This window comes from Tachypleus tridentatus, chromosome 12, assembly GCF_004210375.1.
Source record: "Tachypleus tridentatus isolate NWPU-2018 chromosome 12, ASM421037v1, whole genome shotgun sequence".
In the NCBI taxonomy this organism is placed as follows: domain Eukaryota; kingdom Metazoa; phylum Arthropoda; class Merostomata; order Xiphosura; family Limulidae; genus Tachypleus; species Tachypleus tridentatus.
Genome location: NC_134836.1, coordinates 49,523,705 through 49,538,209, shown reverse-complemented (window position 1 = coordinate 49,538,209; position 14,505 = coordinate 49,523,705). Strand labels below are relative to the sequence as shown.

Sequence of the window (14,505 nt, the reverse complement as noted above, 5' to 3'; positions counted from 1 at the left end):
GTGACACTTACTGAAGTGTCATCCTAACCTCAGTATAAGGAAATATTGTTCAACTTTTGCTTGTTGATGCAAAGGAGTAACAAGAATATAGTACTGCATCCAAATACAACTGAAATAATTACAAAAGATTGAGGAAAATCACATTTATAGGAGTTGGGGGAAAACTAGTTAATTACAGTAAAGGTCGAGAGGACAAGAGAAAAAAATATTGATATTAATGGAGATCAATATTATTGATAAATTAAACTGGACTCCTGTTTTTTTACTGGAGGTTCTCTGGGATCATGAATGTATGGGTTTCTTATTTACGTTAATGACACTGAAACAGGGCATAATTCGTTTACTGATGACAGACATTAAAACTCAAGTATTTCTATCTGTTGCAAAAAAATAAATTACTACAGAATAACCAAGATAAAATTAGTAAATCAAACAACTAATTAGTAAGTGATCTTTAATTATGGTAATTTCAATGCAATGCATCCAGGTTATCACAATTTGTATCACACATTTAATACAAATGCAAGCACACTCATTGATATAACTGAAAGAAGAGATATTCACCTAACAGTAGATAAAAATCACTCATGTTCAGTGGTAAAACAATGGTTTTATTGTCTTGTAATCTTTACATGTTCTACAGTAATTAATGTACATAGAATCCAAAAGTGATTTCAGCAGGTATTTATTGTCTAACTACTAGTCCTTTAGAAACCATAACTGTCCATCCTTTAACATTTGATAAATACATTATAATCAGAAATAGTCCCAATAAGCCTAAATATTAAAACTTAGTAAGGAAGTTTTCATGTTACAACAAACTATTTCTCTAACACTAAAGACTAATTATTTTAATTTAAGAAGACAAAACTTCTGTTTTACAAAAAAATAAACAAAAGTGTAAAACTTTTTTTGTCAGTGCCTGTTCTACTTTTTCTACAATAAAAGTTATTTTGTAACATTCCAAACCAAAAGACCTTTAGGCATCCAATGGTTGGGTTGATCCACTTAAAAGATAACACTAAAAAAAAAAAATCCCAACTGCTTTTTACTAAACTGATACAATGAAGAAACAAATTGGGGAAAGAAAACATAGTATATAATAGACACCATATGAAGAAGTAATACTTTGTTTACAGTATCTTCAGCACTATGTATGAATATTTATTTAATGATTAATATCATGTATAGCTAGCCTGTAAGAAAAATAAAAAGTCATTTTTAAACTTAAACATTTTATTTTAAAACAAAGGTTATCCAGTGTACCTGTGTGAATTGAAATATTTACTGTTTCTGTGTTCCTTAAAAAAAGTATAGGTTTTAAACAAAGCATTTCTTTATTTCTCAGCACATGTACTAGCCTTCTAAGTATTTGAATACATATCTTTATGCAAGATACATAAATCAACATACGGTATAATGTAATTTTATTACGAGTGTTACAACTTTGACTTGTTTTGTTTGAAAGTATAGTTTTTTTCCTGACAGCAGCAAACTTATTAGATATGAAACATTACACTTAAATAGATTTGATCTTCATCTGTGTTGATCTAAGGGGAGTTGATTTGCATTAAATTAATGCATACAGTTAGAAATAATACTTTAAAACTTACTACTACTTTAGCATCAAGTATTTCCATGCAAAACAGATTACTAAAAGAGTGATAACATTATTTTTTAAATTAACATTTAAGTGTATTTATAGTTAATTACTCAATCTTAACCCATTTTAATAATTTAGTTATCTTTTTAATAGGTCACTATGCTTAACTGAATAGATACAACTAGACTTTTGTAGTTTTTTAGCATTTCATTCAAGGCTCTGCCAACTTCCTTTAGGTATACAAGTACGTTGAATTTTTTTTTAACATAAACAAAAAATTAACCCTTAAACCTCTTGAAAACAGAACATCACAATCAGTTTCAGCATTAAACTTGGGTCAATTTCTAGGATGCTTAAAAAAATCACTAGAATGATTTCCAGTTGAACTTGAAATATTAAAACCAATTTACATTGCAGAATTTATTCTTGTTGAATAGAAAATTTTTAAAATAACCTAATTACTTCAAACAGATGGCTGCCAGTAACCTCACTTCTAAACCAATAAAGTTGGAAGGTGATGTGACTGAGGTTTCTATAATTCTGTGAATTAAACAACAGAGCCTCAATAGGCTGAAATGAACATCTAATGCTTCTCCATAACAATACACTTCCTATTGTCTTATTAAAGATGAATTAACACAAATAAAAATATGTAAAAAGAATGTGATATTTGCTACAATTTCATGTTTAGCTTTGAAAAGTAATAGAGTGCACCAGATTACATATAATTAATTCTGGTAAATCCTTTAAATCTCGAACTTTGCCAGTGAAGGTATAACACAGATGTGACAAAGCACCATAGTGTGTTAACCAACTAGAATACACGTACAACATGGATGATATAGAAGGTACATCATAATTTACCACAGTATACAAAATTGATATTTTAGTTTTATTTCCTAGGTTTTTCAAGTCTGTATAACAGTATAAGTAACTTATAACCATTTATTAATGACAATTATAATAACTTTTGAGTGGAAGTAAAGAAGGAAACTAGTAATACTGTACGTCAACCACAGTTATTTTTCAAAGCGAGACCCCAAAATATTTTGTTTGTGTATGTCCATTTGAAATATTCATACTGTATTACAACAAATAATGTACTTCAATTCAATTAAAATTCAGTGTTAGAGCAAAATTGAGGTTAGTTTACACTAATAGCAGTTAATCTAAATTGTCAATACTACCGTTAGCCACATATAGTTTAATTCATTTAAAAGATTAGGTTATGCTCTAAAGGTGCAAAAATGAGCCTGCGACTGTGGGCAAAGTTGGACTGAAATATATCTAAATCAATATGCAAGCCGTCACAGAGGGCAAGTAAATTGAAAAAGACATTTCTATTAGTATTAGAATAATCAAAATAAAAAAACGGTCTACGTATCTACTAAATGCATATTTATTACTTCAACGTGTCACTCTTACTCGAGTTTCATCAGTTACTGCTAACCTAAGATGTCTTCTAATAGCAATACCAGTACTAATATTATTTATGTTATTAAAAACAACACACGTGGGTGCCCTGAAGGGAAAAAAAGGATGTCAACCTTTCGAAGGCGCTTGAGTTATAGGGTTTTTATTGTGCTAATATTACAGCAGTAATAGAGAAATATAGAGTTACAAAAAGGCACATTCTTATGATATGAACACTTATTTTCACTTATAGAAATATCTTGTAATAAACTCCACTTTTCGTCAAATAAAGTTAAAAATAAAATTTAAAACTGCATTGCTTCGACGCCCGATACAGTAGATTTACTGATACCCAGCAGAAACACATTGAACGTAGCCGTTTTTAGTTTTATGAAATCACATGACCAGCTCAGATTACTGTTACCGAGAGTTATTGCTACAACAATATTCAAAACATCAACAAGAAGCATAATTATTCACTTTTTAAAATGTAAATAATATTTTGTACGTACCAACTGAGCTATACTGTTGTAGAACTTTAATAAGTTTTGCGCTTTTGAATGTTATAGGTTTATCAGATAATGTGATTGACATTGTTAACTGTATACATTATTACATATTAACTTATTTCACCCCTTAAATGTTCTTAGATCTAAAATTAATAATACTAATAACATTTTCTGAAACTTACCTAGTAATCCAAAATGTATGGGCGGCATAGTGATTATATGTTATTATGTACCTAAAAACTTATCTAACAACTTTTCATAAACTTATGGAGGCTTGACTACCTATGAAGTTTATCCTATTCTACTCGGTCTGATTAAAATGTACGAGGTTCCAACTGTAACGATAGTTTACTTCTCAAACCCAGTAATTGCGTAATTTTCGTTGAGAAGGCACGGCTCGACCTACTTCTTCCGCCAAGGTTTTGTTAGCTAGATATATAACGCAATCGCACCATGTGGGTCATGCTCTATGCAACTCTGTGAAACGTGATTTTAAACTTCCGTAAAATTTCACAGATACAGAATTTGTGTTCTATGTTATATCAAGTATCACAGTAAATTATAAAATTAAGAACATATCTATGACGATGTGGAAGTACTTTCAACCTCGGATGAAACATTGTCAGCTGATATTGGAGGCGTGATGTTGACGTAGTTCTCTCCTTCCATTCTCATTGGATGGTGCTGCGTTGAAATTTCGCTCCAGTTGCCAAGAGCGAAGATGTCAAGGGTAAATTTCATAAGAAATTATATCTTGATGATATTTTAAGTTGTTATTTATTTATAGGGATGTTAAGGAATTATTAATACGCGTAATATTAAGTCTAGGGAAATAATCTTTATCATATAAAAACAACAAATTTTCAGCTTGTTTGGTAAAACACCATATTTTATTTCAATAACTTAATGCTCTAATTTCACTTTCGCTTTTTTAACGTGTGTAGTATTAACACAAACATGAATTTCTAATCAAGGAATTAAATTACAATCGGCATTATTGAGACTGTGTAATACTGACGAAACGTTGTTTATTAAAGCCTGTGACGTAATAAACTTTTTTTTTTTTTGTACAAAGTAGAAGTAGGTTTTTGCAAATGTGTATGGGTAGGTTTAGGATTATGGACCTTTTGTAAATAGTTGACAGTTGCTTAAGGTATACTAGAAACTTAAGTTTGTTTTAACGAAAATAATAATTACAAAACTGACTTAAATGTATTTCAAATAACATATAAGAATGGGTTAGACTGCCCCTCAAATATTAGTAAAGTTAGTATGCTATTTGTTGACTTATGGCGTGAGAAAACAATGAGCTTTTCACATTAGCTGTTGTTCAGTTTTTATGCGCCCACTGTGCGTGAATGTGATTTTTTTTATTTTAGCACTATGCATAAAATCTTGAAATAATACTGGAAAATTAAAAGTAATCCTGCGAGAACTCAGCCTCCAAGTGGCTCGGTAGTAGGTGGGCTTACAATGCCAAAAACCAGGTTTCGATACCCACGGTGAGCACAATATAGATAGCTAATTGTGTAGCTTTCTTCTTAACAACAAAGTAATAGCTCATGAATTTGCTACAATTGGTTCAATACATTTCAAGCATTTTTTTTATTAATTTTCATCAACAAATATATAAAACATGAACAATGGTGGATTTAAGGTTGTGTGGACCGAGGGACTAATAATTTTTGTGGTCCCTTCATCCCATGTAATTTTACATAGACTAAAATTACCAATGGGCCCCCATTAAAACCTTGGGCCTGGTGCTGAGCCCCTTTAACCCTCACCTAAATACGCCACCGAATACGAATTAAAATAAAACAAGGAGAATTACAAATTAACATATACAATAAATCTAGTTATATTTTAAATAGTTTAGTCATTCATTTTAAATGCTAACTGTAACTGTTTTAGATGCATAGAGCTGTACGTATTCATTCATAAAGAAAAGGAAAAACAGTATATTATCTCTGGAATTATAAATAAATAAAAACATCAAAATTATTTTATTTATATTCCGAAATTAAAGAAATGTCAGAGAATTTAATGGCAGTGACAAATATGATATTTTAGAGGTTTGAACGTTCACCTTATATTAACATCCAGTACAAAAACATGTGAACATGTTGTTAATGTCGAGATTGCTAATTTGTTTTGTTCATTTGTTTTCACTTCTTTCTTGGCAAGTACTTGAAGGATAAATAAAAGTTTCATTAGTTTAGTAAATTGGAAAAATGGAAAAGATGTATCGTAAATACTCAGTAAAAGTAAACACATAAATGTTCACTTTATCGAGAGGCTTAAGCATTATTTGTATTGTCAACTTTTTATCACCAACTAACCTGCAAGCTCTTTCAAAGTGTTAAACATCATATCTGGATTTCTGTTTTTACTTTACATGTGATTTCTTTGTAGAAATTCCTAATAATGAATAAAGCGTGGTGATTTATTAGCTTTTCATTATCACATTTCTTTACAGGTCTGTCTGTTTTGTTTTAGAGCAAAGCCACATTAGACTATTTTCTATGTCGGCTGCGAGGAATAGAACCCAGGATTTTGCTGCTGTACCACCGGGTGATTTCAGGTCCTTTAGTATGGACTTCTATTTACATAATTAGAAATAATTTGTTTAGAGACAAGTACCTTCTCTATCTTCTCACCAATAGTCGCAATGCCATCAATTAATCGTTATGATAATATAAACCAAATAAATAATGTTTCTCTAATTTGATAGTTTGATTTTACTTTATAGTAATATGAGTTGAATTACACTTAATATAATACGTTTGTCTACCTTTTGAATGTGATCGGATTATCGAACTTCTTATTTCTTACTCTCTATGACTGTATATGTGTAAGCTGATTTTGAAATTTTTGTTAATAATTGGATATTTTCAACATGTTGAAGTTTATTTATGTTGAGGGTTAAATTATCTAGGTCTTACTTTGCTTTTAGTGGAAGGATCCACATTATTGCGGATCGTCCTAGTTATCCCAAACTTTGCCTTATTGGTAGCTGAGAATGTTTAACTTATTGTGGTTGGAGATAAGTCGATCGTGGTCCAAGGTATAAACAACAAAACTGTTGGCAGATGTGAACAGAGAATTAAGACTTGTCTGTGTTTATGCACTTTGAGAAAGATAGTTGTGGATTCTGAATAATATTTGCAGTTATATATAATATGTCCATGCGATAACATTATATGTATTTTTTTTTACTGTATGTTGAATATCATAATTATTAGTTTTAGTATTTAAATGAAAAGAATATACACGTTACATCTCATTAAAGATTGTACTAACATATCGAAGCTGCAATGTTATATTTGTAACCCTCTCATGATATTAAAAAACGACTATATATATATTTATATGTTTAGATTTGTTTTTAAAATTTAGCGTTTAGATGTTTTATTTAGACAGAAGTGCTCACTTCTGAAAAACATTGCATGGTGTTCAGGTACACTAATACACAACAAGAGGTATCCGAAAGATTTCAGAAACGTTTCGAAGAGAATAGTAATGAAACAAATCTCTTCTTGCATTAGGTTTGTTATCGACTGACTTGTTTCTCACTTCAAACTGTGACCTCGACTGACTGCTGTAGAGAAGAGACTTTCCAAAATTTTCAAACAGGCAAGAAGAAATCAATATCAAGAATTTGTTTGTTTTGAATTTCGCACAAAGCTACTCGAGGGCTATCTGCGCAGGCCGTCCCTAATTTAGCAGTGTAAGACTAGAGAGAAGGCAGCTAGTCATCACCACCCACCGCCAACTCTTTTGCTACTCTTTTACCAACGAATAGTGGGATTGATCGAAACATTATAACGCCCCCACGGCTGAAAGGTCGAGCATGTTTGGTGCCACCGGTATTCGAACCCGCAACCCTCGGATTACGAAATATCAAGAGGGAAAGTGACAGACACGTGGGTTGATATCCCAGCCTTATGGTCAGGAAAAACCTTAGTGCGATATCCCACAAAACGTCATGTTACATAATTGGAATACTTGTCTACCTAAGTAATCCAAACTGTTTCAAGCTGGTTTGTACATTTTTTATTACCTGTTTGAATGAGTAAGCTGTCTTTATAGAAAGTTCAGACAAAAGTGTGTGCATACTAGTTTGTGACTCAGTGGCAGTATGTAATCTTTATCCGTGTGTAAAATAATTTGCACATGTTCACCACCATATTACATCCGTTCTAAACGGATATGACTAACCACATTCGGAAACTGCATTACGTCTGAATTAAAATATATTTTAATAGTTATGAAAATATGTATTTAATAGTTATCTCAACTGTGACTTTGCACTGAAACCTTAGCTGTCATCTATCGTCAGGGATAGTACTGGTGTGTCTTCCTGTACACGCGAACATTTGATTAGATAAGTATTAACTCCTTTGTTATAACGTTTGTTGTGCTAGATAGAAACAGAAACACGGGAAGAATGTTTTACTTTTTTCGTTAAGTCTTATCTGATGCTCTTAGCCGCGTACATGTGTGGTAAACTACAAGTAAAGATTACTTAATGTACAGCTCTAGGCAAACCAACTTCATTACTAAAACGAAAATCTTTATTCGTATATAGAGAGTTTTGAGAAAAATCTTTTCTTGAGATTTTATAAAAATGTTTTTCTATTTAAGATAAATCATAAATCCATGTGTATTAGACCGAATTAGATTTTAGTCTTTTTTTTTTTTTTTCAAATTTAAAAACAAACAATTTCTGATTGTATGCGAACTCCAGATACTTTTATCAATTTATAAAGAAAATAAAAGAAAAATTGATAGTCTATCCACAATATTATTATTGACCCACAAATATTAAATCATTTTTACATTACTCAGTTACACCTATTCTATTTAGACAAAAACACATCTTTTATGAGATAATAACTAGAAGTTCGGCAGAAAATATATCATAGAGTTAAAATGGCTTCGGCCCGACATGGCCAGGTGGTTAAGACACTTGACTCGTAATCTGAGGGTCGCGGGTTCGAATCCCCATCACACCAAACATGCTCGCTCTTTCAGCCGTGGGTGCATTATAACGATAAGTCAATCCCACTATTCGTTGGTAAAAGAGTAGCCCAAGAGTTGGCGGTGAGTTGTGATTACTAGTTGCCTTCCTTCTACTCTTACTTACACTGCTAAATTAGGGAAGGCTAACGCAGATAGCCCTCGTGTAGCATTGCACGAAATTTCAAACAAACCAAACCAAACCAAATCAGAATGGGTTTTGATCAAATGGAAAAACCTGAGTAACGCAGTGATGTATCCAGGATTCCATATTATCTGATAAAGAGAGGAACGTCCATAACAGATGTTGCCAAATCTGCCTGGCTTTGAAGCACGCAAACATTATTGGTGTGTGAGAAATAGAACTTTTGTCATGCAAATTATTATTTATTTATGGTAAAAACCAAAACTTTAAGTTTTTCGAAAAAATAGGTTAATTTTATGATTGAATTTTAATGGAATTTTATTCATAAAAAAATTTAAGATTTAGATTACTCTGAGTTGTTATTGTTGTTTCGAATTGACCACAAAGCTACACAATGGGCTATTTGTGCTCTGCCCACCACGGGCATCGAAACCCGGTTTTTAGTGTTGTAAGTCCGCAGACATACAGCTGAGCCACTGGGGGGCATTACTCTGAGAACATACGGTATACTACCGATAAATAATTTTGTTTGTTTGTTTTTAATTTCGCACAAAGCTTGTTTGTTTTTTAATTTTGCACAAAGCTACTCGATGGCTATCTGTGCTAGTCGTCTCTAATTTAGCAGTGTAAGACTAGAGGGAAGGCAGCTAGTCATCACCACTCACCGCCAACTCTTGGGCTACTCTTTTACCAGAATAGTGGGATTGACCGTAACATTATATCGCCCTCACTGCTGGGAGGGCGACGGGGATGCGAACCCGCGACCCTCAGATTACGAGTCGCACGCCTTAACACGCTTGGTTATGCCGGGCGTCGCACAAAGCTACTTGAGAGTTATTTGGGCTGGTATCCGCACGACTAAAAGTACGAAAATGTCGGAATTCGATTCCACGATCCTTAGATTGTGGGTCCAACACCCTAAGTATCAGTCTATGCTACGCTTGTCAACTAGCAAAAATAATAAATAGGGGGTAACCATGATCCCTTCCCCCATGGATACATTACTTGAAATTAGTGTAGCTGTAGACCAAGAAAAGGCGATTCGTTCGATTCAACAAAGAGACGTGTTCACAAGTAAAGGGGCCCGGCATGGCCAGGTGGTTAAGGCACTCGACTTGTAATCCGAGGGTTGCGGGTTCGAATCCCTGTCATACCAAAGATGCTAACCCTTTCAGCCGTGGGGGCATTATAAGTGACGGTCAATCCCACTATTTGTGGGTAAAAGAGCAGCCGAAGAATTGGCGGTGAGTAGTGATGACTGTTATATATGCAAAAACGGCTCGTTTGGGTTGAGAAAATAATTTACGTAGAAGAGCGAACAACGTTTCGAAAGACAATCCATTTGTCTTCACTGACGTAAAAAAAAAGACTGATTTGAGTGGCATATATGCACAATGCGGAATAAAGAAAATGTCAGCTCACAATTTTGCTACTTTGTTTTCGCGGTGAATTTTGTACTTTGAAATACATCAACAGCTATTTGATATACGAAAAAGTTAAAATTTGGTTTTTCTGTCTTCATCAGAGTAACAAACAACAATTTTTATATCAAACCACACTTGCAATTGTTTTTTCAAAGTAAACCAATTAGTTTTACCTTTTTTCTTCATTTCACTTCGCCCCCCCCCCTGCTAGTACAGCGGTATGTCTCCGAATTTACAACGCTAAAATCAGGGGTTCGATTCCCCTCGGTGGGCTGAACAGATAGCCCTTTGTGGCTTTGCTATACGAAAAACGTACACACACATTTCACTTTTATATTTTCCATTCATTACTTTTCCACTAGCATTGTAAATGCCACATCTAAAATAAATGGAAATTCAAACCTTAAATAATTAGTGCTTCTGGAATTGGAATGGAAATGTGTAACAGATACAAAATGGCTTTCAGGACGCAATCATAAATGAGTGCATAATATATGTCCTGATGACATACCACGTGAATGGGGCCTGGCATGGCCAAGCGCGTAAGGCGTGCGACTCGTAATCCGAGGGTCGCGGGTTCGCGCCCGCGTCGCGCTAAACATGCTCGCCCTCCCAGCCGTGGGGGCGTATAATGTGACGGTCAATCCCACTATTCGTTGGTAAAAGAGTAGCCCAAGAGTTGGCGGTGGGTGGTGATGACTAGCTGCCTTCCCTCTAGTCTTACACTGCAAAATTAGGGACGGCTAGCACAGATAGCCCTCGAGTAGCTTTGTGCGAAATTCCAAAAACAAACAAACAAACAAACAAACAAACCACGTAAATGAGCAATAATCGAGTGGTTGTTTCCTGAACCTCTTGATATGTCGACTAGAAATACTGCTCCTGGTACATGGCTTTATACCATTGTCGGCTTATCTGGGTTTTTACAGGAATATAAAATGTAATAATCTTTGGTCATCTTTTTATGACTCTATCTGAGAACCCAAGTACGATGATTCCGTGCATCTCGAATGCAGGCTTAAAATTCAAATCTTGAAAATGTGTATTTTAGCACACAGAAATTAGAGTTTCATTGTTACAGAGTTGATATAAATAGGGTGTTTTTAGATCTTGTGATGGTTGTAATGGTTACTTGTAAACCCTAGCTTGTAAGCAAATAGAAAATTTAAATATTTCTAGGTTTTTTACAGTATTATCGAATTTTGAGAGACAAAATGCAACACTGTCTACATTTACTAAGCCAGATATATACTGTAAGAACGTGCGGTCTGGTTATTGAACCATACTGTGGCACGAAACTGAAAGCACCAATGTTGGCTATCTGACGTCAGGACTGCACTTTCATCATGTATACCAATTTCAGTGATAGAAGAATTGGAGAAGCATGTCCTAGATACAGAATGGTCTTGGGCTTTCATCCTGAATACAAATCACATTCTAATTACTCCTGAAAGTGGGCACTGTACGGCAAAGAAAAAAAACTGCTTATAGTTGGTGCTTTTGTTAAAACAAATATTACTACCACTACGTGGTTAAGGTAAGGAGTTCACTATCAGTCAAATGAGACTCGGCATGGCCAAGTGTGTTAAGGCGTTCGACTCGTAATCCGAGGGTTGCGGGTTCGAATCCCGGTCGCACCAAACATGCTCGCCCTTTCAGCCGTGTGGACATTATAATGTGACGGTCAATCCCACTATTCGTTGGTAAAAAAGTAGCTCAAGAGTTGGCGGTGGGTGGTGATGACTAGCTGCCTTCCCTCTAGTCTTACACTGCTAAATTAGAGACGGCTAGCACAGGTAGCCCTCGAGTTGCTTTGTGCGAAATTCAAAATAAACAAACATCAGTCAAATGGATGACGAACTTCAAAAATATCTGAAAAGTAGTTTGTGTGTTGGATATCAATGATACAAGACTGTTTTTAGAGTAAAGCCATGTTGTGCTATCTGATGTGTTCATCGTGGGAATCCGAGTGACGTCTTTTAGTGTTGCAACTCCATAAGCTTACTCCTGTTCCTCCGGGAAACTGATACAAGAGAAAAAACAACAACCTTAATTAGTGGCATAAAAATGATAATTGGTTGTTTTGCTATCCAATGAAAGGTTTTCTGCTCGTTGGATACACAAATCCTGTGCATACCTTAGCAGTTAATTTCATAGAAACAACAGCTCTGATAATAAACTAAAAAGTGATTATATTTTTGGATGGACACCAGAAATGGAGTCAGAAACTTTGAGATAAGTAAGTAACTGTCCCAAGCTGGGAAACATAATAATACACACAGTATGTTGCAGAACATAATCACTTAAAAGTGCAGGGTTGCATGTACTGTCCGTGTGACACGATAGCCATCCCATAGGGTAGCTTATAATCTCCTAGAATATATATGATAGTAGGTACTATGGGCTTTGCATAATACGAAGATTGGAAGCACGAGGGAGTATCATGTTCTGTTTTGAACACGAAGAAGCAGTTTGTCTCGTTACAATCATGTAAATAAGATGAATCGTTGTACCACCTTTGTGTCTAGGAGGAAAACTGGTCGCAAAGGAAACTCAAGCAGCAAGTTGTGAGAGCATCGTCCGAGACGTAACTTGTCTTCTACCTAAAGCTGAGAAATGTAATTATTATATGCTGGTATGTATCTGTTATTTCTTCATTTGTTTCTTTGTTTTGCTACATAGGGTTGTGTGCTGTATCCATCGCGATGAATCGAACCTTAGATTTTAATATTGTATGTCCTTTAGTATTCTCTTGTCCCAACAGAAGATGCTTCATCAAGTGACCAAAAGCATACGTGTTGATCACATGTAAGTGGAGTCCCCTCACTGGCTAGTTACAATTTTTCTTTGCCTCTTACTGTCTGCGGGAATTGAGAGGTGTTCCTACCTTATTTACACAGGATAAAGACAAGAAGCGCTCTAAGTTATCGCCGAAATTTAAACAAAATATTAGATTGATATACCAGAATCCATTGTTTCATATGTCACTGATTTTTCCAAAAAAATAAAAATAAATTTCAGGTGAAAATACCCTAATTTATGTGATTTTATTAAAGTATTTGAGCCACTCCTTTTTTTTTCTTTGAGAATTACACAAAATGTCCATTTTTAAAAATACAATTCAGTTAATTGCTTAAATTTTGAAACTCGATATGCAGACGTGCACTTGACACCTCCAAAGTACGTACTGGTCATGAAAGGACTGTTTAATACACTTGCACAGCCAACATAACTTACAGCTGTAAATATATTATTAATTACAGACTAATCCATCCGAAACCAAGTTTTCTACATACTTTAGGTATGTGGCACAACCAAGCTGGCTCTCTGAAAATCCTCCAATCATGTGTGAAGGTGTGTGTGTTAGTGTGTATTTGTGTGACACTTCCTAGGATTCTCCCCCACCCAGTACGTTGTATTATGGAAAATAAAAGTATTTCATGTTTATGAGATGCTCTAGATGCATTATAGGTTAAATATCACATCTTGTTAGCTCTGGATGACTTTTAAATATATTATAATAATTGTATGAAGTCTAGAAATTTCATGAAAGTTTAGAACTCTATGTGATCTTGAATATTCGTGAAATAAAGTACGATATAAAAACGCCAGACTGAAAAAGTTAAAAATAATTAATTAGTTCAAGTCAGTTTTATTTCAACACTGTGAATTAATGAATTTTTTAATTTGTAAATGATGGAGTCAACGAGTTTGTAAGTTATTCAATGATCAGAAAGTTAGTGGGTTAGCTTATTTGTAATGTTACTCATCGATTAGCGAGGAGCTATTGCAAATAAGTGACTTCAGCCTATTTGTAAGTTAAACGTATATAATTTTCAAAAATTCCGTTGAAACGTTGTTTCTAAAGCTAAACTTACCAGTAAACATGACCTATAGTATGTATAGAACACTATTATAAAAGTAAATTAATTTTATTACTAAGTGAACTGGGCATTAATCTATTCATCTCCATAATAGAACACGTTACCATAAAATTTACATTTATTTGAATTATATCGTTTACCTCTGTCACAGAAAATTTAGATACATGTTATTTTTTTGAAATTCATTGAAAATTTTCTGCATTCTGCTCACTTGAAAGATGGTAACAGCCTTATTACTATTTCATTTGTGGTTTGTGTAATGTTCTCGTGTAATTATATTTAGTTGTAAACAAGAGAATTACCTTAAACCAACTTATACATGATGTTTCAAATGTGGGTGTGGGACACACATATTGAAGTGGGCGTTCAGATTTCAGTAATAGCACAGTCGAAATTAGCTTTCACTTTAGAGGAAACCTTTGGATTCATTACCGAGGTTTAATGCTAAATATTAATTGGACATATATTAAAGATGTTTGTGCCTTTTCAACGCTGCTGTCCCCTTTTG

At 34.0% G+C, this 14,505-nt stretch overlaps 1 long non-coding RNA gene across 5 annotated transcripts; it reads left to right on the top strand.

The window, feature by feature from the left end:
- Positions 1-3,723: 3,723 nt before the first annotated feature.
- Positions 3,724-13,155, top strand: LOC143233252 (uncharacterized). 5 transcript variants are annotated; one of them, XR_013018066.1, is made up of 5 exons: positions 3,724-4,255; positions 6,002-6,114; positions 7,071-12,352; positions 12,642-12,748; positions 12,878-13,155. It is a non-coding gene; the product is annotated as an uncharacterized LOC143233252 (long non-coding RNA). The 5 variants fall into 5 exon arrangements; XR_013018068.1 differs by having other exon boundaries at positions 7,071-8,892; positions 12,878-13,091; XR_013018067.1 differs by lacking the exon at positions 6,002-6,114.
- The last annotated feature ends 1,350 nt before the right edge of the window (positions 13,156-14,505 follow it).